At 45.0% G+C, this 26,983-nt stretch overlaps 1 non-coding gene and 1 pseudogene across 1 annotated transcript in view; both read right to left on the reverse strand.

Annotated features, from left to right (window-relative positions):
- Positions 1-18,008: 18,008 nt before the first annotated feature.
- The window catches only part of LOC118555659 (uncharacterized), a 59,852-nt gene continuing 50,877 nt past the window's right edge, over positions 18,009-26,983 (reverse strand). Inside the window, exons 4-5 of the transcript XR_013449934.1 lie at positions 20,086-20,162; positions 18,009-18,929 (exon numbers count right to left, since the gene is read on the reverse strand). This is a non-coding gene — a transcript (uncharacterized LOC118555659). The remainder of the gene's footprint in view (positions 18,930-20,085; positions 20,163-26,983) is intronic.
- On the reverse strand, positions 25,067-25,690 carry LOC118555658 (cilia- and flagella-associated protein 276 pseudogene; annotated as a pseudogene).

Consider the following 26,983-nt stretch of genomic DNA (forward strand, 5'->3'; position numbering starts at 1 on the left):
TCGCTGCCAGAACTATCCCTTTGTCTCCCAGACTCCCCTCGGAGCTGCACTTTGGCCCCTGAACAGGGTGACATGGTGACCATTGGCTGCAGGCTGTCACATCTAATGAAGTGTTGGCCTGGGGAAACAGCTGTCCATCAGAACAGCCGAAGAATGAACTATGCGCCACATTAGAAATGCCTGAGAGATTGCTACAACCCAATTAAAGAGAAGGTGTGTGTGTGTGTGTGTGTGTGTGTGTGTGTGTGTAAAGCGACTAGAGGGGGTGGAAAGTAGAATATAATTAAGAATCAAGTGAAACTGATCCCTGGAGACAGATTATAGACCACAAGCAAACAGCTTGCCTAAATGAGATCTGCCTGGTGATGCTGGAGATTGGACCCAAGTTGCCAAACGGCCCCAAACCAAAGGGAAGCTTGCTGATTCCTATTTGTCCTGTGGGGCGATGCCTATAAATAAATAAATTACATAATCCATAATCTGAGAATAATTTGAACCTCAATTGGTGATGGTCCATTCTAAGCAAATATTTGGAGGCGTTGGCTCTTCTTTCTTCTCTGTTTTGTTCGGGGTTACAAGACGGAGTGCAAGACAGGTGTGAAGACGGTGATGGATGAAGATGTTTCAATCGTGAAATCCATTGGGGAAAATTCTCATCTCTCCAGTGACGCTCACACCCAGGGGCAGGGAAGAGAAGAGGAGGAGGCGAGACCATGACAGCAAAGGTAGCCATTAAGATGATGGCTGCCCTAAATGACAGTTCTGAACGTGAAATCCTGGGGAGGAGGAGGTCTGATGTGCAGCGCAGAACCTTTCCAATGATGAAAACGACTCTTTTGGCAGTGATCTGATATTAGGTGATGAAATAAAGAAAGCATGTTCCAGGGGCGCCTGGGTGGCTCAGTCGTTGGGCGTCTGCCTTCAGCTCAGGTCATGGTCCCAGGGTCCTGGGATCGAGCCCCGCATCGGGCTCCCTGCTCGGCGGGAAGCCTGCTTCTCCCTCTCCCATTCCCCCTGCTTGTGTTCCCTCTCTCACTGTGTCTCTCTGTCAAATAAATAAATAAAAATCTTAAAAAAAAAAAAAGCGTGTTCCAGCTGAAATTAGCAGGCTGGGGTCCAGGTTAAAAAGCAAACAAAGGAAAGCAGCCTGGAGTCAGCTGGGGTTCTGGGATACAGATAAGTCACAAAGCTGGCTTTATCTGCAGGTGTCAGAATTGATCAGCCCAGGGTCTATTTCCAAGGCTCTTCTCTACTCAGCCACCACCCCCGGCCGCACCCCGCCCCCCTGCCAAAAAAAAAAAAAAAAGAGACCCAACCTGAAATATAAAAAGGTGCTGGATCTGAAATCCTGCCTAATTTAAGCTCTGCTCACAAAGAAGGCCAGAGAGCACAGGGAGGGGGGGAAATCAAGTAAGTAAATGTCAGCCCTGCAGTTGGGTAGAAGCCATTAGCCAGGCAGAGCATCCAATTAGAAGGCATTGAATTAGCGCAGTAAGAGAGGAGGCCTGACATCAGAGGGCACCGCGGGGAGGGCCAGTCGAAGTGGGCGGGGTGGGGGGGAGCGAGGCAAGGCAGGCAGTCGGGAGGGGATTACTGTAAGATGTACAAATGGCAGGAACAGATGCCTTCCAAATGACAGAGCCCCCAGTCAGGCACCCTTCATAAAATGCCCACATGATGCCTTTGTCCTCCCCCAAATCCTGCCTCAGGGAGCCCAGCCATCCTATGGGCTATTTTGGAAAAGATTCCTCCCTTCTGCCCGAACCCAGAGACAAAATGTGTAGCTTTCAGCCACTCCGGGGTTTACACGCCAGACAAAGGAGGGGAGCAAATCCCTTGGCAAATAGTGCCCGGGAGATTTCCTTTCTCCCTCTTCAGTCCAAACCTCCTCAAACAGATGCAGAAATACACCTGTCTGCTTGCACACACAAGAGAACTTCGTTCACAGGGAGATGTTTCCATTTAATGTTATAATAATTATCTTATTTTGTAACGTGTTGTCAATGTTGAGTCTTTTTTTTTTTTCCTTTTTATAAACTCGTGTTCCTTTGTCCAGAGAAGGAAAAGATGAACATTTCTCCCGTTTCTCCTACAATGGAAGATTTCAGATTAAGTCTCTTAAAAGCCACGTATGTCAGGGACGCCCATGTGCCACTGACTGCAGGATTTAACAGGGGGAGATCCACTCTGAAAATGAAAATAAAAAGTAGCTTTGATTTAGGACAATCAAATCTCATTTTTTTTTTCACTTAACACATAGCTACTGGGCAACTCCTGAGCACAAAGCATGAGGTGGCATAGCAGGGATGGTCTGTGTGCTTGGGAAGCTTTCAGACTCTAGAGGGGATAAAACACAGGACATACATCTCCTGAGTGGAAGGGGGCGTGTGTTGAGTGACATATAATCAGCCTGCTTTTTGGAGGTGGAGAGGAAGAAGAAATCATAATTATTTGAGAGTAGCAGAGAACACCTTGTTTGTTTGTTTGTTTTTAAGATTTTATTTATTTCAGAGAGAGAGTATGAGTGGGGAGAGGGGCAAAGGGAGAGGGAGAAGCAGACTCCCTGCTGAGCAGGGAGCCCAATGCGGGGCTTGATCCCAGGACCCCGGGATCATTACCCGAGCCAAAGGCAGACGCTTAAACGACTGAGCCACCCAGGTACCGCCAGAGAACACCTTTTAAGAGAGGTGGTCTCTGAACCAGGTCTTCAAAGGCATGTCAGAGCCGAGGGCATTCAAGCAGAGACAAAGTAGATCCACGTTTGCAGACTGACTATAGGTTGTCAGATAAAATACAGGACACCTGGTTAAATTTGACTATTTAGGATATACTTATACTAAAAAATTATTTGTCACTAATCAGAAATTCTGATTTAACTAAGGGCATCCTGTATTTTTATTTACTGAATCTGGTAATCCTATGACAGGAGCAAATGACCGCTCTCACGTCAAGTCCGTGCAATATTCCAGGTGCCTAAATGTGTTATTTGTAACCCACTGCAACGACTTCTACAAAGGCAGCACCCATTTTACAGGTGAGGAAACTGAGGCTTATAGGGTTTAAGCAGCATGTGACTCTGGTCAAGCATTAAGGAGTGCAGAGACAGGGCTTTGCCCTTAGCCTGACGGACTCCTAAGATGCCTTGGGAGTGCTGAAATGCCAGGTGAGGGGAGGCTGGGAGCCAGAGCCAGCTCGTGCTTGAGTGCCAGGCTACAGCGCTGGGCTGCTCCAGAGGCAATAGAGAATCCTTGAAGGTTTTTGAGCAAGGGAGTGAAATGATCAGAGCAGTGTTTGGAATCTCAGTCTGGCTTCAGACTGTAAAATGGGTTTGGTCCAGGTGAAGAGCTGAGAGAGAAGGACGCCATGCAGTCTTCCTTTCTATAGTGGTTTATGGAGCACCTACTAGGCATCAAAGGCATGCTGATGAAAAGGAACAGCATAGTCTTTGTCTTCTAACCTAATAGATTGACAGGCAACTGATTTCAATATAGGGTGTTGAGTTCCGTGAATGAGGAACTTGGCCTGCTTTGAAGACTGTGCAAATAGCATACTGGCGAAGAGATGAGGACCTGAATTAGAGCCATGGAGATGGGATTGTATGTTGCTTTTGTAAATCAAGGTTTTACAATATATTCAGGACATGACCAAATGGTTTAATTCTTTTTAAACATTTTAAAATTTATTTTTATTTTTTAAGTAGGCTTCACGCCCAGCATGGAGCCCAACACAGGCTTGAACTCACGACCCTGAGATCAAGACCTGAGCTGAGATCAAGAGTCTGATGTTTAACCAACTGAGCCACCCAAGAGCCCCTAATTCTTAATTATAAGGATAGTTGGAGCGGGAGAAACATAGATCATTAAAATCTAGCAGTCACTCTAAATTCCAATTACATAGTATCTCATGCTCCCCCCTCCTCTATGGGCTATGGATGTATTTGTGTCTATTCAAAGAGTAAAACATAGTGGCTAATAGTAAAAGCTCCAAAGACCTAAATATAAGAGCTACAACCATAAAACTCTTGGAAGAAAACAGAGACATAAATCTTCATGACCTTGGATTAGGCCATTTTTTTTCAGCTTTATTGAGATATAATTGACATATATGTAAGTTTCAGATGTGTAAGTGATGATATGATTGATACATGTATATATTGCAAAATGATTACCACAGTAAGGTCAGTTAACAGCTCCATCACCTCACATAATTACCTTTTTTTTGGTGGTGATAACATTTAAGATATATTCTCTTAGCAACTTTTTTTTTTAAGTGTAGGCTTTTTTTTTTTTTTAAGATTTTATTTATTTGACAGAGAGAGACACAGCGAGAGAGGGAACACAAGCAGGGAGGAGTGGGAGAGGGAGAAGCAGGCCTCCCGCTGAGCAGGGATCCCGACGTGGGGCTCGATCCCAGGACCCCGGGATCATGACCTGAGCTGAAAGCAGATGCTTAATGACTGAGCCACCCAGGCACCCCAACAACTTTCAAGTATATAACACAGTTCTGTTAACTCTAGTTAGGCGATGGTTTCTTAGCTAGGACACCGGAAACAGAAGCAACAAAAGAAAAAAATCTTCTGTATCAGTACTTCATTTCTTTTTTCTTTCTTTCTTTTTGCCTAATAATATTCCATCGTATGGACATGACACATCTTTTTACCTATTCATCAGTTGACAGGGTTTCTTTGGGGGGAGGGTGTGATGAAAATGTTCTAAAATGGATTGTGGTGATGGTTGCACAGCTCTGTTTGGTAAAAGCCACCGAATCATACACTTTAAATAGTTAAATTGTATGGTATGTTAATTATATCTCTAAAGCTTTTGCTTTGTTTTTTGTTGTTTATTAATTTTTAAGATTTATTTATTTCAGAGAGAGAAAGCACACATGTGCACCCATGTGGGTGGAGAGGGGTGGGTTGCAGAGAGAGAGGGAGAGGGAGAATCTTAGGCAGACTCCCCACGGAGCTCAAAGCCTGTTGGGGGGCTCGATCCCATGACCCTGAGATCATGACCTGAGCCAAAATCAAGAGTCAGTCACTTAATCAACTGGGCCACCCAGTAACCCCTTTTTCTGTTTGTTTTTTTAAGAGCAAAGCTGTCAGCATCATGTAGATATGGGTTTGTATCCCAGTTCTCCATTTGATTTTGAATAAGTCAACTTTCTGGGTCTTAATTTTTCTTCATCTGCAAAATCAGGATTATTATAATACCTATTTCACAGCACTGCTGAGAGAAGTAAATGAAATAATGCATGTAAAAACACTTAGCACCGCTCCAAGCATACAGTAAGCTTTTAATTAATGTTACCTAGGCCACTAAGTTTGGGTGAGTACCAACTTTTTGTGTGACCACAGACCACGCTTACTTCTAGCACCTTAACTTATACAAAAGTATGCTCTGGAAACTTCATGGGCCTGTGTGTACGTTTAAGGAAGTTACAACCGTGTCATTCCATATAGCATTTCGAAACGAGGGAATATACTTCTCAACTGTTGAAACTCAATCCTCAAACAAACAAACAAAAGACAGCCATGGTTTAACTTTGGTTAAAAGTTTCACAGCAAACTCAGCAGGGGGCATTTATGTCAACGTCACACCCTTTGAGAGGAATTCAATGAAGACATCTTGGAAGGTATGTGATTGACTAAAAGAGGGTATAACCAGGGCCAGAACAGCAAGGAAAAGTTCTACCACAGTTTCTTCAGCCTCCACATTTTTTTCCATCGTTTTTTTCCATCATTTAAACGTGGACCATGAAAATTAAGCATTTGTATTTACACGTGCAAGGTATGCTGTGCAAACATAATTGCTTATGAACATATGAGAAGATTGGAAAATAATGTAAAAAAGCATAGAGCAAAAAAGAAATCATTTGGACGAACAACTTTAACAGTTTACATTTCTTCTAATCCTCTTGTCCGACTTAAATGGGGAAAGGCTTACAAGTGTAGATAAGACAACCAACCAAAGGGATCTCAACTGGGGCAAAGAAACATTATATTAAGAAGAAATGCTGCTTTTTGAATACCTGCTAGGTACAAAGATTTTTAATATATTATCTACCGCACAAAACCCATGCAGGGGGGGATTATTTTAACTCCCGTGTTATAGATGAGAAAACGGAAGCCCGGAGTGAGTTTCCCAGGATCACAGAGGTAGGAGGTGGTCGCACCAGAACCTGACCCCCATGAGTCTGATACCATACAGAAGCTTCTTCCCCTTCTACCACAGATCACTGGGGCCTCTCTCATACTTGGCCTGGTTCTCCAGTGAAGACCAATCTTAAAGCCACACCGCCTCCTCTTCTCTGAGCTAGATCGTTTGAAAGGTTTTAACCTTCCCCACAGTGGCCTTCACCTAAGGCAACTCATTTCCAACCTTGGCTGCACCTGTTCCTGTGTCCCTCCACCAGAGAATCTGATGTAATTGGTCTGGGGTACAGCCCGGGGTCAGAGAGCACTTAAAAGGTCCCCAAGTGGGGCACCTGAGTGGCCCAGTCGGTTGAGCGTCCCACGCTTGGTTTCAGCTCAGGTCATGATCTGGGGGTCCCAGGATTGAGCCCCGCCTCGGGCTCTTCACTCGGCACAGAGTCTGCTTGTCCCTCTCCCTCTGCTCCTCCCCAACCCCCACTCTCTCTCTCAAGTTTAAAAAAAAAGTAAAGTCCCCAAGTGATTCTAATGGGCAGCCAGGTTGAGGACCACTGGATCAGGGGTATCTGTGTGGTACGGATTCTGAGCCTTCAGTCCAAACCTGCATCGTGAAGGACTCCGAGGAGATGCCCCATCTCCACTCGCATGGCCCGATCAGATTTGCCCAGAAGCTGCTGGGCCTTTAAGATAAAGAAGAAAAATACTTCCTTACCAGGCCTAAAGACAGCCCAGCCAAGACTCTTGCACCGTAGGCTCCTGTTAGATAAGAAGACCAAACCCCAGGCTCTCAGCCAGCAATCCCCGGGGTCAGCCGGTTGCTTAGCCAGTTCAGTAGTTGCGTGAACAAAATGCACCCCGGCAGCAGTTTGTGGAATTCGATGCGAGGAAAACCCGCTCTCCTCCCACACCTACCAGGTGACCTGGACAGGAAAGACAGCTGATTAAGCAGCCTACCTCTCTCCTCTGGCTTCTCTCCGACGCTTCAAGAGCAAGGGATGACTTGGCCCCCAAACAGGCTGGGAGGATCGGTGTCATTTTGGGAAACACAGGAGAAAGACATCCAAGGAGAATGACGGGGAGGCGATCAGGAACTGGAGGAGTAAGAAGCCCATGTGATTTTCCCTGGGGTTTCTCTATTGTTTGCAAACCCCACACTGTGAAGACGCTCTGCCCATCTCAGGGATTGTGAAAAAGAAAAGCAGAGTGTGAACATTCTGAATTTTAGCCCTCATATTAACATTAATTGAGAGATAAGATTCACCCTCCCCTTTTCCCTTTTAGGATCCACATGCATATGAACACCTAGTTTAATCTCAAAACCATTTACCCAGAAACCTCAGCTACCCAGGACAAAAACATGGGCTTGACTTCTGCGACAGAGTTTCGGGCCCTCGTTTTGAGCCTCTTGACCTACATTTTCTTTCCAGTCCTTATTAGAATTGTGTTCCCACTAACATTTACTGGATCCTTACTCTCTGTCAGCACCGGCTAGGTACTGGAGACTTATCGGGGATCCAGACACGGCCCTGGTGCTCTGCGTTCACAATCTAGTTGAAAGCTACACATCTGCCCCTTACCAGGTGATGAGTCCGACTAGGCTAAGAGATTTAATAATAATAATAATAGTAAAATCCCAATCAATTATAAGTCCAGTGAGAGGGTTTCTCCATGTTGGTTTGTAACCTCCCCGGGAGCTACTCTGGTGAAATCTGAAACTGCAGCCCCCCACCTCCCCCACCTTCCCCACCCCACCTCCCCACCCCCACCCCATACTCAGAGGGCAGGGAGAGACCAAGGAAGAGGCAGGTCACTCCAAGTTGGTAGGTGACAATTTTAACAAGCAAAGGGAACTTACACAGGAGGCTTGTCTCAGGCAATGGGAAGATGAATGGATCCCCGCAGCCGCCCCCTACATCTGAAATTTAGAGAGAGAGAAGCCTTAACTGGGTTCAGGCAAGCATACTGTCCAGGTGTTCTCAACACCGCTTCACCATTTCAGGGCTACATCCTTGGAGCAGCCTCTGGGAGCGGAAAAGGCAAGGGGAACCCACACTCTGAGGACAGGGGAGGGGGGAGGAGCCTCTGAGTACCCGGGTCCAGCTCACGCATCAACTGGCAGTCACATCTTCTCGATGACCTTCCACAACATTCCAACCTCCAGAAGATTACAGCCAGAAGATGCAAATGCAGGGAAGAACTGCTGGAAATAGTTGGAAGTCTGAAAGCAGAGGGAAAAAAACAAACAAAACCAACAGCTCAGAAAGCACAGCAGTCTGGGGCTTTTAGCGTAGGGCAAGCTGTCTTATAGGCCTCTGTGGGCACCCCTATTTTAATATGGCAGTAAAATATAACTAATAACAGCTATGACTTATTGCTAGATGCCGCACCATGTGGGCTCTGGTATAGACGGTTTCAGTGAGCCCTCGCAGCAACCCGGCGTGACTCCCAGTCCCCACTCGGCAGACGGGGGACTGGAGCCCAGCCACGCAGCTTCCCGGCCCCCCGGCTGGCAGGTGCCGGGTCAGAATTGGAGCCCACGTCTATCTCTCTTTCCACCCATCCCCAAAGTGATGCTCATGGTTATGAAGTCAAAAGCACATGAGAGTTGGCAGGGAGGCCCTTGTTTGACTGAGGAGGAAACAGAGGGGAAAGTCATTCCAAATATGCAAAATTATATTTATTAAGATTCTTTGCTTAAGAGGAGGGCAAAGAAGGGTATAACATTAAAACTAATGATGTAATGTATGGGGATTAACATAACAATAAAAAATTTAAAAAAAAAAAAAAGAAGGGTATAACATTTCAGGAAGATTTCCACCAAATAGTATCCCCATAACACTGTCCCAGCCTGGGTTCCCCAGGCACAGAGCCTGAAATAGACACTTGGGGTGTATGACTTGTTAAGAAGCGTGCTTCAGGGGGCGCCTGGGAGGCTCAGTTGGTTGAGCAGCCGACTCTTGCTTTCAGCTCAGGTTGTGATCTCAGGGTCGTGGGATTGAGCCCTGTGTTGGGTTCCAGGCTCAGTGCTGAGTCTGCTTGTCCCTCTCCCTTTGCTCCTCTCCCCACCACTCGCTTTCTCTCTCTCTCTCAAATAAATAAATAAATAAAATCTTAAAAAAAAAAGATTCTCTCTCTCGGGGAGCCTGGGTGGCTCAGTCGTTAAGCGTCTGCCTTCAGCTCAGGTCATGATCCCGGGGGTCCTGGGATTGAGCCCCACATCGGGCTCCCTGCTCTGCGGGAAGCCTGCTTCTCCCTCTCCCACTCTCTCTGTTTGTGTTCCCTCTCTCGCAGTGTCTCTCTCTGTCAAATAAATATAATCTTAAAAAAAAAAGATTCTCTCTCTACCTCTCCCTCTGCCCCTCCCCCCTCTAAAATTAAAAAAGAAGTGTTCTTCAGAAAGACCTGTAAGGCTCTGAAGCGGGATAAAGGGAAAGAGCCACATAGAGCTTTGGTGCCAGGCAAACTGTAGCCCTGGCCTGATTCACGGTAGATGGGTGGGCAGGCAAGGTCCTCTGGATCATAAATAAAATGGCAGAGTGTTCTCTCCCCACCTTGATGCCAAGGGGCTGCCCTTTCATTTTTCCGTATCAGTTCGTCTTTGGCTGTGGGCTGCCCAGGGTGGGTATAAACTGAACAAGAGAAGTAGCCCTAAGCAGCTGAGGACAACTCTCGGAAAGAGGGGTCCTCCATGAGCTTTTAGCAGCCAACGCACACAGTAGGGCTGGGTACACTGGGCCAGGGAGGAAATCTGGGCAGAGCACCAAAACAGCATCCACTGACATACTTGGACAAGGTGTAATCCTCTGTCTGTGTCTTTGCTTTCCCCACCTGATCGTGAGCTTCCGTGTCATTATATCTCAGTTCCTAGCACAGGGCTCGGCACATAATAGGCTCTCTGTAAGTATCAGCAGAATGATTCGCAGGAGGAAAATTGCCACTGCTTTCAAAGAGGCAAACTCTAGTTATCTGGAAAAAATTGCCAGCTAAGTGAGGTATCACTGGGCTTAGGGCCACACTGGAGCTCAAGAGAGGACAGGCAGAAAGACTCTTTGAATACGGGGCCCCAAACTTCCATCGGCAGCCGGATTTGCTGAGAATGCAGATCTATTCATCTAAGCAATATTGTGTCCCCACTTTGGGAGAGCATATCACATCAAAAAGAATATTTTGATGGCTTCCCACAAGCAGGAGACTTATGTGCTGTCACTGAGAATTAATTGTCGAAAGCCTAGCCTAAGGAAATGCCCAATTTTCTCCTTTTTGCTACCAGATTTGGTATAAGCAAGAAGTAGACTGGCAGATGATTAGTGATGTGTTCTCTACACCTCTCCAAATGGCCTACTTTTGCAAGCAACGTCCCACCTTTAAATAAAGCTGCTAGCAAATGCAGAAAGCTGTCTATGTTCTCTTGCCAAGTTGCAGTACTGTGGTTATAAGTGAAATGCAAGAGACCTCTGGAATCCGCATGGCCGCTACTACTCTGGTAAAGGGAAATCCCTTGACCCTGGGGTCTCACGTACTGGGATGTACTTTCACTTTCCACACTTGTCAAAAATCAAGAGGGATGCAGGATATTGTCTGACCTCTGAATACGGTTGCAGGAACAGACACCAGATACGGTGGGGAAGTGGATTGCTTTCGAACCAAAAATCAAGAGATGGAAGGCATCAAGTGAGATGGGGCTGTTAGGGGCTATTTCACTAGTTCTCCGTTAAAACCAAACAAAATAATGGTAAGCGTTAGTGGAATTTGGGGGGCGAAAGTGACTTTGGGGCTAGAAAATGCATGTGGGCACCTCAGATCTCAGATGGGCTCTGCTAGAATCACCCCAAGGTTGATGCCCGCGTATTCACCAGTTACAGTACCTGAGTGGGCCCTTCCTGTTCTGGCACATTCTGGTTGGGTTCCCATGGGCACAATGTGGAAAGTCAAGGGCTTATCCAGATACAGTTTGTCTGGGGTGGGATGCTGGCAAAGAAAGAAGAAAAGGACAGCAGGTGCTCCAAAGTTGCATTTCCATAGAGGGAGAACACTGGAGGTCTGGAAGCAGAATATAAACTGTAGATGGATTTTGTTTGGCCCACAGTTTTGTTTTGTTTTGTTTTGTTTTTTTACAAATTTTGAATGAGTTGCCAATTTGAAGAATTCAGAGATTTCACCTAAATACCCAGAATTTTCGCTTTTCTAGAAAAATCTACCCACATCACTACGCATGGCACATCTTGGTTGGGCTGGGGAGCCACTGCCCCCTCTGGCATAATGTACGCCCTGCAAGTCACGGGGCTCACGCTTCCCTTTATGCACCTTGCGTGGCCCTTGTGGGTGGGTGAGTTTGAGACCCCTGATACTGTGGGCAAATGCTGTGGATAATTGCTTGGTTTCTTTTTTCTTTTTCTTTTTTTAATTGCAGTAAAATATACACAAAATTTACCATTTTAATCATTTTTCAGTGTACAGTTCTGTGACGAAGCACACTCACACTACTGTGCAACCATCACCACCGTCCATCTCCAGAATGCCTTTCATCCTCCAAAACGGAAACTCTGTGCCTGTTCAACTCTCCACGCCCCCTTGGCAACCAGCATTCTACTTTCTGTCTCTAGGAATTGGGCTCTTCTAGGCACCTCGTAGAAGGGAAGTCCTACGGCACGTGTCCTTTTGTGACAGGCTCACTTCACTTAACACAATGTCTTCAAGACTCCTCATGGCTTAGTTTCTGACTCAGAATTCTGGGGCTCAGTTTATGGATGAAACTGAGGCCCCAGAAAAGCCCTACATTCCTACAAGCAGCGCGGGGCCCAGATGGGTTTGGAAACTGGATCCTCTCAGTCCCTGCTCAGAGCACTTTTCCTCCACGTCACTCTTCTTCTTCCTTCTCTTCTTCTCCTCCTTCTCCTCCTTCTACTACTTCTTCAAGATTTTATTTATTTGAGAGCGAGAGAGAAAGAAAGAGAGAGCGCACAAGCAGGGGGAGCAGCAGAGGGAGAGGGAGAAGCAGGCTCCCTGCTAAGCAGGGAGCCCTATGTGGGCTGAAGGCAGATGCTTAACCCACTGAGCCGCCCAGGCGCCCCACGTTGTTCTTCTTAGACCAGATTTCGACTCCCCAGTAGGGCAAGTAGGAAAGATGTGTTCTTCACAGCAGCAGAGTGATCCTTGTTCATACGGGTTGTGAACCTGCCCTCCTGCTGGTTGGCCCCTTGGAGGGGTTGCCCAACATCGGTCTCGTGAAAGGGGAAGGAGGTGCCCTCTAATGAGGACGGTGATGGACGTTAATAACCTATTCCCCTCCTAAAGGCCAAAACATAGTTGCAACCAAAAAAAAAAAGACAAACTCACCCTGTCCCCTCCACATACTTTTAGTGAATCCTTGAACTCCAAAGAGGATTTTAACAATGGCTCTCTAGGAAATTGTAGCTGTCACACCATTCTTATTGCCAGGAAATGAGGAGAGCCACCTTCATTCATGTCTGAGTGTTTCTAGAATAACCTCCTTCTGGCTCTCTGGAGATTGATTCGAGAGGTTACATCCCTCCACCCCCACCCCAACACACAAGAGAACATTCGCAGGAGCAATTATTTAACAGCGAATGTGGTCTTCTAAGGCTGAGAGGGAGCTCGTGGTAACCATGCTGATGAGCATGCATATGTCCTCCCCGCTCCCTGCTTTACCTCCGTGGCACCTGGCCAATCTGCCCCCCTCCTCTGCACTCACCTGCTTTGCCAGAACGCACCAGAAGGATGTGGGGGCAGGCTGCCTACCCAGGCGGGCACGGGAGCCCTGGCTGACAGCGGCACTGACATTCTGTACCCTCTTAACAGGTTCATTCCTTCTTGAGCAAGCTTGTTAAAAATTAGGCGGCTTCACACAAACTAACTGGCTTCTGTCTCATTTTCTGCCACACAGGTTTCTACGGGGAGTCTTCCTCCCAGAGCACATGTTACGGTGGTTAGGCACTTTCTCATTTTAATCTTGAGATAATTTCTTGCTTCAGGAAAGAGTGAAGTTTAATTTTACTCCAAACATCAGCCCCTTCACATTACTCTAATCAATAAGACTTTTCTTGGCTGGGGTGGGGGTGGGGCTTGGGGAGAAAAGGAAAGAGGGGGGGAAAAAAGGCAAGAAAAGGCAACCTCCCTAACGTCAATAATCTTTTTTCCTTACATGAAGAATTATCATCAGCTACTATAGATATGAATAATGTGGTCTAGCACTTCTTTATTTATGACTATGGCAATGAAAATAACTTGGTACCTAACCAATTATTTTTAAGAGGTGGTAGCACAGTGTTTCTTTGAATGTTGCAAATCAGAAATAGAACTTTTAAGAATTTCTTCCATCTGCCAGCCTGGATGTTGGCTGGGTAGAGATTTTAACAGCACACATGTGATAGGATGGGCCTCCTCGCCCCCTGTGCAGAACACAAGCCCATGAAACCCAGCGCCCCTCTGTGACATGCAATTAGCTGAATTCGGCTTTGCCAGCCAGCACTCCAGCGCTGAACTGTTTGGCAATCAGGGGAGACAGAGCCCCCTGTCTGGGCGGCAGGTCTTCCCCGGAGGTAAGTAGTGACATTTACAGGAATGAGCACTCTGCTGCTCTGGGAATGACAGCCTGTTACAGGGGTAAACACTGCATAATGAGGTTGATCGGGAATGCCTTTCGGCAGCAGAGGCTTGCTCATTTTAGGAACTTCTTTTAGGGATGAAAAGGAGGCAAAATCTGGGGTATTGGTTTTGTGGTTTCACATGTCTATTTGGGTTGGAAAAGGCTTAAAAAGGAAGTGGGCTCGTTCTGCATAGAGTGAAGCCGGCACTTGGAGAAGAGATCCAGAGATGATTAAGATACAGTCCCCAACCCAAGCAGCTCCAGGATTTGTAGGGGAAGGCAGACGAGTAGTTAGGACTGGAAAAATACAACATCCTGATGGCTGGGAGTTTGCTCTTGACAAGAGGAGAATAAATCTCTATACAGATTCCCTTTCTACTACTGAGACTAGGGGGAGAGGGAGCCCTGCCTGGGAATTTGATTTGGCCCAAGGTAAGAAAATCTCAGTGTCGTGGCTTCTGCTGGATCCATGTGGAGCTGGAGGTGGGGTGGGGGGCAGGTAGATGACTCTGTTGGGAAGAGCACCCATGTAGGCTCAGGTCTCTCCTGCCCACATTTTAGCTTCCTTGTTATGTCTGAAATTTCAGACAAGCCTGTTACATAGCTCAAGTTGTAGTGCTGTGAAGAATTTGGGCACAGGGCAGTGGTGGAAGTGGCCTTCTGCTCCAGCCCTCTGCTGAGGTCAGCTTGGTGGCGGCCGTTTCCTATGGAGGATGCTGTCTTGGGAGGACAGTCAGTCCCACTCCCCATACACACTTTCCCCACATGACCAGGGGAAGGTGAGTCTTGAAGAGAGGGTCATGAAATACTTGGTCACATCATCAATATTCAGAAAACAGGGCAAGTGCATTTTTGGGGGTTTTAACGATTTCCTTTCATTCCCCACCCTATTTGCCCTGGGCAACCGTGTCCACTCCTTTTCTCCCTGGGCGGCCCATGGAGGTGCCCCACGGCTGCTCTCCCGATGGATGTCTTCTCTCCTGTTCTGTATGCCCGAGTCTCTTCCTTTTAGACAAATTTTTTCCCAAAGAGGGAACCAGTCCCCAGAGTGCATAGATTCCGGATGGACCTACCCCACTGGTCCTCTGGCCTAACTCTTAGGGTCAGCCTGGCTGAGGCTTGAGCTAGGACCCTTCCTACATAAGCAGCTGATGGTGATGGACCGCAGCAGTACTTTTTAAACCTTAATATGTGTGGGAATCCTGGGATCCTGTGAAAATGCAGGTTCCAGCTTAGTAGGTGAGGGTAGGTCCTGAGATGCTAACGCCGCTGGTCGGGGACTCACACCCTGAGTGGTAAGGCAATAACCAGGTGCCTTGTGCAGTCTCTTTAACTGATTCCAGGATTCTAATTTACAAAAATTTATTGGCAAAAGTGGAAAGCACTGAAGCAGCCTTTCTAGGAGACATTTGGGTTTTTTATTCTTTTTATTTTATTTTATTTTTTAAAGATTTTATTTATTTATTTGAGAGAGAGAATGAGAGAGAGCACATGAGAGGTGGGAGGGTCAGAGGGAGAAGCAGGCTCCTTGCTGAGCAGGGAGCCCGATGCGGGACTCGATCCCGGGACTCCAGGATCATGACCTGAGCCGAAGGCAGTCGCTTAACCAACTGAGCCACCCAGGCGCCCGACATTTGGGTTTTTTAATGCTTAATTATATTAAGAACAGAAGTGTCCTTTTTTAAGAACATGTGACCATCACTGTAGGTTGCTTCCTCCTATTCTTATACCCAATCCTCTTCTCCCCTGTCTGCCTCATACAGAGACTGCTAAAGCTCAAATGCTCACTCTCCCAGCCTCCCTTACTGTTCTTCTTCTTTTTTTTTAAGATTTTATTTATTTATTTTGACAGAGAGAAAGGGGGGGAGGGAGGGAGAGAAAGCACAAGCAGGGGGAGCAGCAGAGGGAGAGGGAGAAGCAGGCTCTCTAATGAGCCAGGGAGCCCGATGTGGGGCTTGATCACAGGACTCTGGGATCATGACCCGAGCTGAAGGCAGACGCTCAACCAAGGCACCCCCCTTCCCTTACTGTTCTTACGGATAGGGATGTGGTTAGCCCTTGTGTTCTGCCTTAAATGCTAATGCACTGGCCTAAGCTGCAGAACTAATTTCAGCAGTTCAAAGATAGCAGGCCAGGGGCGCCTGGGTGGCTCAGTCGTTAAGCGTCTGCCTTCGGCTCAGGTCATGATCCCAGGGTCCTGGGATCGAGCCCCGCATTGGGCTCCTGCTCGGCGGGAAGCCTGCTTCTCCCTCTCCCTCTCCCACTCCCCCTGCTTGTGTTCCCTCTCTCGCTGTGTCTCTCTCTGTCAAATAAATAAAATCTTTAAAAAAAAAAGATAGCAGGCCAATGTCTTTGTGATTCTCTCAGCCTTTCTCATATGCTTTTTACCTCATGGTCACAGAATAGCTGCTGCTGCTCAATAAGATCTAACATCTCTCTCTCTCCCTTTTTAAGTAATCTCTACACCCAGTCGGGGGCTCGAACTCACGATCCTGAGAGTCTGAGCCAGCCAGGTGGTCCCCAACCTCTCTTAATGTCACTGAATAGCTAGTCAGTTTCAGATTTTTTTGATCATAATTTTTTCTACAGTTGATTTAGTTGAATCAGAATTATATGTTTGGTTATTTTTACCAATGTTGTATGTCTTAAGCTCCAAATTTCTTATGAGATTAAAAATAAATTCTTATTTAAGTCCCCTTACCAGAGTGTTATGTTCCTTGCAGTTGAACTGTAATACAGTATTACCATTTTTAAATATTAAAATTTATTCTCTCTCATTAGCAAATTAATACACCCTGCTTACGAAATCTTTAAAAATGTGGAAAAGTAGGAATAAGGAAAAGAAAATTAGAGAATCCCATCATTGAAGTACTGTTAACATTTTTGTGTATTTTCTTCTGGTGGTGTGTGTACAGTTGAGATAACACAGTAATAACAAATCCGTGTCTTTTGTGTACCATTAAAAAAAAAAGTAAGTTAAAAAATAAAAAATAAAAAAAACATTAAAGTAAATTAGGGGTGGGGAGCCTGGCCGGCTCAGTCAGTAGATGTGCAACTCTCGATCTTGGGGTCATGAGTTTGAGCGCCACGTTGGGTGTAAAGTTTTCTTAAAAAAAAAAAAAGCAGCATATTAGGGGTGACGAAAATATTCTAAAGTTGATTGTGGTGATGACTGTGCAACTCTATGAATATACTAAAGATCATAGAATTGTACACTTGAGGTGAATTGGATGACTTGTAAATTATATCTCAATAAAACTGTTATTAAATTTTTATAAATAAGCATTTCCTGTTATGATAAATTCATTGCTAGTATTTTTAATTGTTGTATAATCTATCAAGAGGCTATACGTCCATTTATCAAACTATTCCCCTATTGTTGGATATTTGGGATGGTTCTACATTTTGGTTATCATAAAAATTGCTGCAGTCAACTAATTGATACTTAAGACTCCTCTTGGGGCACCTGGCTGGCTTAGTCAATAGAGCGAGTGACTCTTGATTTCGGGGTCGTGAGTTCGGGCCCCATGTTGCATGTAGAGTTTACTTAAAAAAAAAAAAAGACTTCTCCTTCTTAACTATAGAGAACAAACTGCTGGTTACCAGAGGGGAGGTGGGTGGGGGGATGGGTTGAACAGGTGATGAGGATTAAGGAATGCTCTTGTTGTGATGAGCTCCGGGTCTTGTATGGAAGTGTTGAATCACTATATTGTACACCTGAAACTAATATTGCACTGTATGTTAACTAACTGGAATTTAAATAAAAACTTTAAAAAGAGAGGGACGGGAAGACTTCTCTGTATCTAGAATTAGTCTCTCCAGGAAGTAGAAATATTGTGCCGAAGTGTAACATTGCTTGAGCATTTCTTTTTTTTTTTCCTTTTTTTTTAAAAGATTTTATTTATTTATTTGACAGAGAGAGACACAGCAAGAGAGGGAACACAAGCAGGGGGAGTGGGAGAGGGAGAAGCAGGCTTTCGGCCGAGCAGGGAGCCCGATGCGGGGCTCGATCCCAGGACCCTGGGATCATGACCCGAGCCGAAGGCAGACGCCCAACGACTGAGCCACCCAGGCGCCCCTGCTTGAGCATTTCTTGAAGGCTTACTACCCATCAGGTGTGGACCACACTAAGTACTTTGTATGGATTATTTCTTCAAATTCTTCATCCCCTAAGAGGTCTATTCTATCCCTACTTTTAGAAGTTGAAACTGAAGCACAGAGAACAAGGAACTCACCCAAGGTCACAGAACCAATAAGTAGGGGAGACAGGCGCCTCCCCAGCTCTGCCTGCTCCCGGAGGCCACAATGCCAACATTCCCTCATCGGGCATTAATTTTTTCAAACTTTGCTAGTTTCACTGGCAAAAATGCTGTCTCGTTCTACATTGTTTTCCTTTCACGACTGGTGATGCTGGATATGGCTCTGTGTTTGCCGAACCAGACACATTCCTTTTTTGTTATTTACCTGTTGTGTTGTGGCCTTTCGCATAGTTGACTATACCATTGGAAGAGTGAATGAAGTGGGACCTATGGGCTTAGTACCGTAGTTCAAAAGAAAAAACACCAGGCATGGTTTTCTTTTCAGAAGTATACTCAAATGTGGCAGCATTTTTAATGATGGCCAGCATGACTCAGGGAATTCCCTGTTCCTCAAGCTCTTCGACAAGAGTGCCTTGTTCTCTCCCTCGTTCCTGCCACCATGGATGCTGGTTTCAGGTCATTGTGACTTTTGTTCATTGCCCTCTACCTCCCTGGCCTATTTCCTTATCTTGAAACATGAGTGGTGAACTAGACAGCACGTAAGGCCCCATCGGCTTTGAAATTATGAGCTGGGTACGGATTTGTGAGAGCAGCATAGTGGATAGTGACGTGGCTATGGGGCTGGGCATCCCCCTTCGGAACAGTCTTTCTGTTCTTTCCTGCACCTGGAGGGCTTAGAGTAGCACTCAGGGGCTCTCTCATTACTTCCTAAAGCACTTAGCCAAAGAACGGCTTCCTTTCCACTGTTACGTAGACAAAGATCACAATGATGAAAATGCCAAACATAGCAAGCTTCAAGCCCACTGGAAGAATTTCTTGGTTCCCGCACTCAAAACTCCTGCTCATGGGCCAGTAGTCTGTCTCTCGGGTGCTACTCCATCCTTTGAATCGGGTGTCTGATGCTCTTGAAGGTAACCTGTGAAAACATTAGTGGCTCTTAGGGTTGTGGACAGCTATGACTTGAGCACCCCCTTAAAGTATGTGGCCCTTGAGCCCCAAGGGAGCAACCGTGGTGGGGCTAAAATTTAGTGAGCAGCCCTCTACTTGTTTAAAACCTATGCTGATTTCAACAAGTGAGATCAACAAGGTATCACAGGGATGTGAGATCCCTAAAATCCCCCAAAGCATTTATTTAGTATTACCACCTGCTTGCATAACATCTTTCAATGCTGGCCCAAGGCCTGCCGCAGGGACCCGCAGATCCTTCAATCCCCACTGGAAACGGGTACAGGTAGATGGGGGACGCCAGTTCCCATGCTCTCTCCTCTCTCTCTTCACAGGTGTGAATAAGGACTACCCCTCAGGGGTGGGATGGGAAGCGCTTTTGAAATCTGCTAATGTTGGTTTAAAAGGACAAGATGGTACGTTCTGAAATCTCTTAGAATTTTATGTACCCACCTGTCTAATCCTGGAAATCTGCCTCACTTTATTCAGAAGTTCTGGAACTTTCCAGAAGACTTTACTTTCTGAACAACAAATAATATGGCCTGTCCTGAGCTCTTATTTCAGCTACCTGCTCCTTTTCTCCCCGCTTTCTCCCTATTTTCCAAGACACAAATAGGAATAAACGTCTCCAAAGACTACAAATCAAGACACGTGACTTCTGGTCTCAGTTCATTGTGACTTTTGGCATCCTCCTCTGCCTCTCTGACCTGTTTCTTTATCTCCAAATATAAGTGGTGAACTAGACAGTATACAAAGTTCTTTCAGCTTTGAAATGATGAGATATGGGACGCCTGGGTGGCTCAGTCGGTTAAGCGTCTGCCTTTAGCTCAGGTCATGATCTCAGGGTCCTGGGATCGAGCCCTGCATAGGGGGGGGTCCTTGCTCAGTGGGGAGCCTGCTTCTCCCTCTGCCTGCCGCTCCCCCTGCTTATGTTCTCTCTCTCTCTCTCCCCCTCTCTGACAAATAAATGAAAACTTTTTTAAAAATGATGAGATACTATGAATCTTTCTTCTTTCTCAACAGATTCTTTTCAGCCTCAAACCTTTCACAGAAATCTGAATAACAAATTTTTCCCCAGGAGTTATATAAGACAACAATATCCTCTCATACACTAAGCAAAGCATTACCTTATTCCCTCAGAAGTCTTATAAGCCAGGCAGTAGATATCTAGGGCTTTTGGTTTAGTGATGGAAGTCTCCAGTCTCTAATGAACAGAAAGAAAATATCAAGAAGAATTTATTGTTTCCAATGTCTTGTACAAAGGACTTTATTTTTTTATTCTAGAAAAAGCCATATAATCTGAGTACTGATAGATGTTTTGGTATGTCAGGTATTTAGCCACCTCATAACATGAACTTTAAGTTTGCCTTTACTCAATAATTAGCAAAAACATTCAAGTGCCATGGAGTAATATTTTACTTTAGTGACTCACACATTAACAATAGACACACTGGTAAATAGGGTCACATGATGCAAGTAGCATTCTGGTCTTAAATATCAACTCTTTATTTTGCTCTTACTTGTACTTTATTGCTTGGAGCTTCCTCTATGAGCAGGCGTCATTTGTATATAAAGAATAACATTATTTTAAAAAACAAGTTGGGGGGTGCCTGGGTGGCTCAGTCAGTTAAGCGACTGACTCTTGGTTTTGGCTCACGTCATGGTCTCAGGGTCACGAGATTGAGCCCTGCGTGGGACTCCGTGCTCAGTGGGGAATCTGCTTGAGATCCTCTCTCCCTCTGCCTCAGCAACCACCCCCCGACTTGCGTGCTCACATGTGCATGCTCCCTCTCTCAAAAAATAAATAAATCTTTTTAAAAATTAAATAAATAAATAAAAATAAAATAAAAAAGCAAGTTGGCCATGGACAAAAACTGGAAAGTAATTTCAGAAAATGAAAATGTTGTCCTGTAAGAGGGATAGCAATAATGATTATGATTCTGGTAATTATTATTCATTGCGCATTGCTGTTTTTCCTCATAGGCCTGGTTTTCCTTGATTGTCCACTCATGGTTATGATGCAGGCCTCCTCATCCTCAAATGTCTGCAATGTCCAGGCCAGGTGTGTTGTGTCTGCAGGACCAATGGTCTCAGCCCAAGGTGGGCTGGGGAGGGCAGGGCCCGGTGTACCATCATTTACGGCTGGTCACCCCTTTCCCGATACTGGCCACGGATGCCCAAGCAGCTACGGCCTCCACCCCTCGCCTCCACTCCCTGCCTCAGCTTCTTAAAGAAGTTGTTCTTTTTTTTTTTTTTAAAGATTTTATTTATTTGACAGAGAGAGACACAGCGAGAGAGGGAACACAAGCAGGGGGAGTGGGAGAGGGAGAAGCAGGCTTCCCGCTGAGCAGGGAGCCCGACGTGGGGCTCAATCCCAGGACCCTGGGATCACGACCTGAGCTGAAGGCAGACGCTTAACGACTGAGCCACCCAGGCGCCCCAAGAAGTTGTTCTTAACAGTGGTTTAGTGTACCCAAGCCAGGCCTCTGCCGATGGTGGGAAGCTGTGCCTAGCACAGGGTGCCGCACCCAAGGAAGCAGCTCACTGCAGACAGTGCACACGTACACACCTCTCTGATTTCCTGGAAGAGGGGGACCCTTGAGGAAAAGGGACTTTGAAAATTCTCACCAAGGAGCCACGTGGGCTAGTGTTTGCTCACCGAGAGACACGTCAAACTATTTCCAAGGGTGTAGGAAAATCGTTTATAGGCACATCCTTTTTTTTCCAACCTTTTTAATTACAGAAAGCTTCAAGCAGACACAGAAGTAGACAACAGTATAATGAACCTCCACGTACCCATCACATGCAACTTCTTTTTAATTCTCTTACATGTAAAAATAGGTCTGTTAAATAAAACACTGGGGGTAGAAGTCTTTTTGCAAAATCAAATTATAGGATTTCACAGCTCTTAGGCCATCCAATACTCCCTCCCTTCTCTTCTCCCCTGCCACAGCAGGTTTAGGTCTTTGATTGCCTTTCCTTTTATCATTGCTGTCCTTTACTATCATTCACATGTCGAGTTCTCCTACAGCATGTAAAATGTGGACATCGTGATTTTCAAAAAAGGAGCAATTACGGCCTATCAACCTGACTGTGCAGCCATCAATAATAATAATAATTATAAAGTCAGGGGAAAGGGTTATTGATCACAGTAAACAGAGTACACACACAGTGACGGCAACTGGCTAAACTTATCCAGCACATGCACATAAACAACAACTAGAGGGAAAGAGAAACAATGAAACAGTTTTTGTGTCAGGTGGCATGTTTAGAGTTAATTCATTTTTCATTAAAAAAAATTCTTTTAATTTAAATATTAAATTTAATATTAAATTTATTATTTAATATTAAACCGTTAAAATACGGTTTTCACTATGAACACCATTTACAATGGAACGAAAAAATATTGGTGTTCATTAAAGCAATGGCTTAGTGAGGGTGAAATCGCACCCATGGGGGAGTGTAATGCTCCTTTCTCCCTATGCCCAGAGCTAGAATCTGCAAAAAAAAAAAAAAAAAAAAAAAAAAAGCTGGCTATTTCCAAAGCATTCACAGCTGACAGTGAGGGGGATGTGGGGCTGCCTCTGCTTCCCCACCCTCTTCGCTACTGCCCATGGCATTCAAGTCAGAAAATGACACCCATCCACATATCATTGATCACAGCTGTAGTTACAAATATAATAATAATTCTGAGATATGGCAATGTAATAAACAATGAGTGTCTTAATATAATCCTAGCTGACACTTATATAGTTATTTCCTGTGTGCCAAGCACCACTCTAAGCATCTTACATAAATAAACCCATTTAATTCTCAATACCACCCTATGAGGAAAGTGCTTTTATGGTGCCCATTTCACAGATGACAAAACTGAGGCGTGGAGAGTTTAAGTCAAGTGCCCTCGGTCACACAGCTGGTGAGATGGTGGAGCTAGGAGTCAACTCAGGTGGTGTAGTCTCAGAGCCCCTGCTGACGATCACCCTGCTGTCCTGCAGAGGGTGGATAATGAGGCTTTACTAGAAGAGAATTAGAAATACCGTGTTCTGAGCATCTGTTGTCTTGGGCATTCAACATGCCCCGAGCCACGTAATCTTTCCACAACTCTGTAGTGACCATTTTATAGATGAGAAAAGAGAGGTTTATGGGAGTGAAACTTTTTGCCCGGGTTACACAATTAGGAAAAGGCACAACCATGACTGAAACCCCCGTATTCTGTCTCCAGTGCCCTGTTGTTCTTGTTTTATAATATTTCTACTGGGGAAACTCATCATAAACAATAGAGCAAAAACATGTTTCTAAAAACTGTTTTCACTAATTGATAAATGATCAAATCATTAATTCATTTCCCGTGGAAGTGACACTTGTAGCCATCTGATCTCTTCTTAAATATTTTCGATGAATTGTTTTGTTTTGTTTTTCAAGAAGATTTTTCTAGGTAGGCTAATTTTGTGCTAATTCTGACCTACTTAGTATATCCGTGGCATCCGAAAGTGGAGCGTGTATGAGATATTATGTTCTCCTGTATTATAGGGAAGTACAAAACTCTGGGCTAATATCCAGAACCAGACGAACAAGAATCATTTTGTTTTCCCATTCAATCCTTACTCATCAAAAAACGTATTTGGTTTTTGAAAACGATCAATCTCCTCTGACTAAAGCCATTCATTTTGGGGCATGAGGAAATACGAGTGTGTTTGCATTTCCACGAGATGTATATCTGACAAGGTAGACCCAAACCTAGCCAGAGTTATCATAGCCTGACCCCTGCAGTTACAGGCGATCAGAGAGGGGTGTCGTGGGCTGTGCCAGCTTCCTCCCCGTTCCTTTCTCTTACTCTCCCAGGACTTCTTCTTCTTCTTTTTTTAAATTTTATTTATTCATTTGTTAGAGACAGAGAGAGCACAAGCAGAGAGAGAAGCAGACACAGGGAGAGGGACAAGAAGACTCCCCGCTGAGCAGGGAGCCCGATGCAGGACTCGATCCCGGGACCCCGGGACCACAATCTGAGCCAAAGGCAGCCGCTCAACCGACTGAGCCCCCCAGGCGCCCCTCTCCCAGGACTTCTTACTGCTGGCCTCTGAAGAGTCAGGAGGCAGTGCTGTTCCTGGCGGTGGGGACGAAATCCTCTCCTAACTGCAATGCGTTACACTTTCCAATCACTCTATTTCGTGGACGCAGTTTTTCAAAAACAGGTTATATTATAGAAGCAGACATTTTTACCAATGGCTTGGCAAACTGGTAATTGTGAACCTGCTCCCAGGCAGGAAAAAAACCTTTTGATTTAGAGCTCTTTAAAATTGAATTAACCTTGGGCGCCTGGGTGGCTCAGTTGGTTAAGCAACTGCCTTCGGCTCAGGTCATGATCCTGGAGTCCCTGGATTGAGTCCCGCATCGGGCTCCCTGCTTGGCAGGGAGTCTGCTTCTCCCTCTGACCCTCCCCCCTCTCATGTGCTCTCTCATTCTCTCTCTCTCAAATAAATAAACAAAATCTTTAAAAAAAATAAAATAAAAAAAATAAAATTGAATTAACCTCAAATCCCTTTATTGACTAAAAATGATTCCGTTAATAAAAGATCCTACAGTAATTTCAGACTCTTCATTGTTTTTACCTCAGCCTTGATTTAATAAAGCTCTCATTTTCAACATTGTGCTCCGTTAACCTAAGTCATGATTTTGAATTTATTAAAAGCCTTCTAAAGTAATCTGTACCACATTAACAAAAGAAAGATTGAAAACCTTATGATCATCACCATTCCTGTTTTTTTTTTTTTTTTTTTAAGGGAATCTTCTAGCAAACCAGGAATAGAACGGGAACTTCTTTAACTTGACAAAAAGTGTCTTCCAATACCTACACCAAAAACCATACTCAAAGGCAAAATGCTAAATGCATTTCCTTTAAAATCAGAACCAAGGAAAGAATTCTTTCTTTCTTTCTTTGTTTATTTATTTGAGAGAGTGAGAGAGACAGAGAGAGTAGGAGCAGGGGGCAAGGGAGAAGCAGACTCCCCACTGAGCAGGGAGCCAGCCGTGGGGCTCGATCCTGGAACTCCAGGATCATGACCTGAGCCGAAGGCAGACACTTAACTGAGCCACCCAGGCGCCCCCAAGGAAAGAATTCTTTTTTTTTTTTTTTTTTCATCCAGCACAATTCTATTTAATGGAGGTGGGCAGCAGGATGTTCCATTATGATTAATTTAGTCCAGGGACCTGTCAACATTAGGTAGAGAAGAAGCCACCATCATTCTTTCGGGAGTAGCCTCCACTGGTGGCTGCAGTGGGCGGGGACACTATGGATCCCTGGATGCTGTGGATAGACTCCTTCTTAGGGTTGATCCAGTGTCTAATGTTAGCTCGGGAAGTGATGGAAGGTGGCGGAGGAGGGGGTAAAAGTTCTCCAGGGAATTGGGTCTTGATGATTCTGTGGGTATCCTGGGTGGTCTCTTGGTGTAAGAGTATCTCACTTTTGTTCTTGAATGTCCCTGTGTGGTGGTTGTACAAGGCTGCTAAGCGGAAATCCAGGTCATCCTTTGGTATCTCAGGATCAAAAAAATAAACATCCCGCCTCATGGAGGTGATTGTGGGAGTTGAGCTGAGCCGACTCCAGGGTTGCTGTTGCTGAGCAAGGTGAGCTGGGTTCTTATATGGCAGTTTCTTGGAAGCCCAGAGTTTTCCCAGGAAGGTATCATCGTTATCCAATGTAGGGTGCTGGGAGGGGTCTCAGGTGAAAGGCATGGTAAAATGCGGAGTGAGCCGCTGGTGTGAGGGATGGGGCTAAGGAAAGAATTCTTATTATCACTCTTACTTAATACTATAATAAAGGGGGTCTTAGTCAGTCCAGTAAAACAAAACAAGACCAAAAAAATGAAAGGTATACAAACTGGACTAAAAAAAATCTACAGAAAAATTATTATAATTGCAGAGGGTAATTGTTATAAGATCAGTATGCAAAAGTCAATTTTGTTTCTATATACTAACAACAAACCATTTAAACATAATTTTTAAAAGATACTATCCCCAATAGCAACAAAAATTAAAAACCTAGCACAGCTACCTACTAAAGCTAACAAAAGATGAGCACGACCTACACTGAGAAAATTATAAAATCTTACTGAAGGACGTTAAAGAAAATTTAAATTAATGTAAAGAACATGAGCAGGAAGACTCAACAGAGTAAAGCTTTAGCTCTTTCCAAATTAATTCATAAAGTCAATAACATTTCAATCAAAATTTCAATATGAATTTTTCATGGAACTTAATACACTCATTCTAAAATTTATATGGAAGGACAAAAGGATAAGTAAAATAGAGACACTATTTTAAAACAACAAGGAGGATGGGGGCTTGCTAAGGTCATTAAAACATTCTGCTGTCGGCACAGGCTGGACAAGCTGATCAGAATAGAGACCCCGTTGAATTAATCACGGCTTTTGTTTTCCGTGGTTTATGATGCTTTGACATCTCGAGTCTTGCTAATCCTAGAGAGAATGCACATGAGCAAGCCTTTCATAGGCAAGTCAACCAACCCCAAACCCATATCCCCAGCTACCGCCTTTGTCTCTCATATCCCAAGCCAATATTTTCCCCTGCTCTAATTCAGCCCAGTTACTGGCCAACTAGGAACCAGTCTTGTAGCCCGGAGTCCACTGATATTGCTCAAACTAGCCAATCCTAAAATGCATACCTTGCCTGACCAATTTCCTCCTGCAAAAACCACAATAAAGTCGGTGCCCATACCTTCCCCTCACTGCTACCCCCCCACTTGACCCTAATACTTCCCCACGTGGCCCTGCCTGCCATGAATTCTCTCAGTGGTAGTGTCTCGTGTCTGTCACCATACCTGATAAAAACAAATTCTGGGTACATTTTGAAACACCCATGTAGGTACGGAAATCTGATATAAGACAAAAGCTAACAATGCAGAGCAGAAGAAAAAGGACAGAATTCAAAAATGAGATTGGGAACAAGATGGGATAGATATGCTTCTCTCAGTTTCTTCTGCTGAGTATCGCTCCAAAACCTGGACAT

The sequence above is a fragment of the Halichoerus grypus genome, chromosome 7 (genome assembly GCF_964656455.1).
Source record: "Halichoerus grypus chromosome 7, mHalGry1.hap1.1, whole genome shotgun sequence".
NCBI classification, from domain to species: domain Eukaryota; kingdom Metazoa; phylum Chordata; class Mammalia; order Carnivora; family Phocidae; genus Halichoerus; species Halichoerus grypus.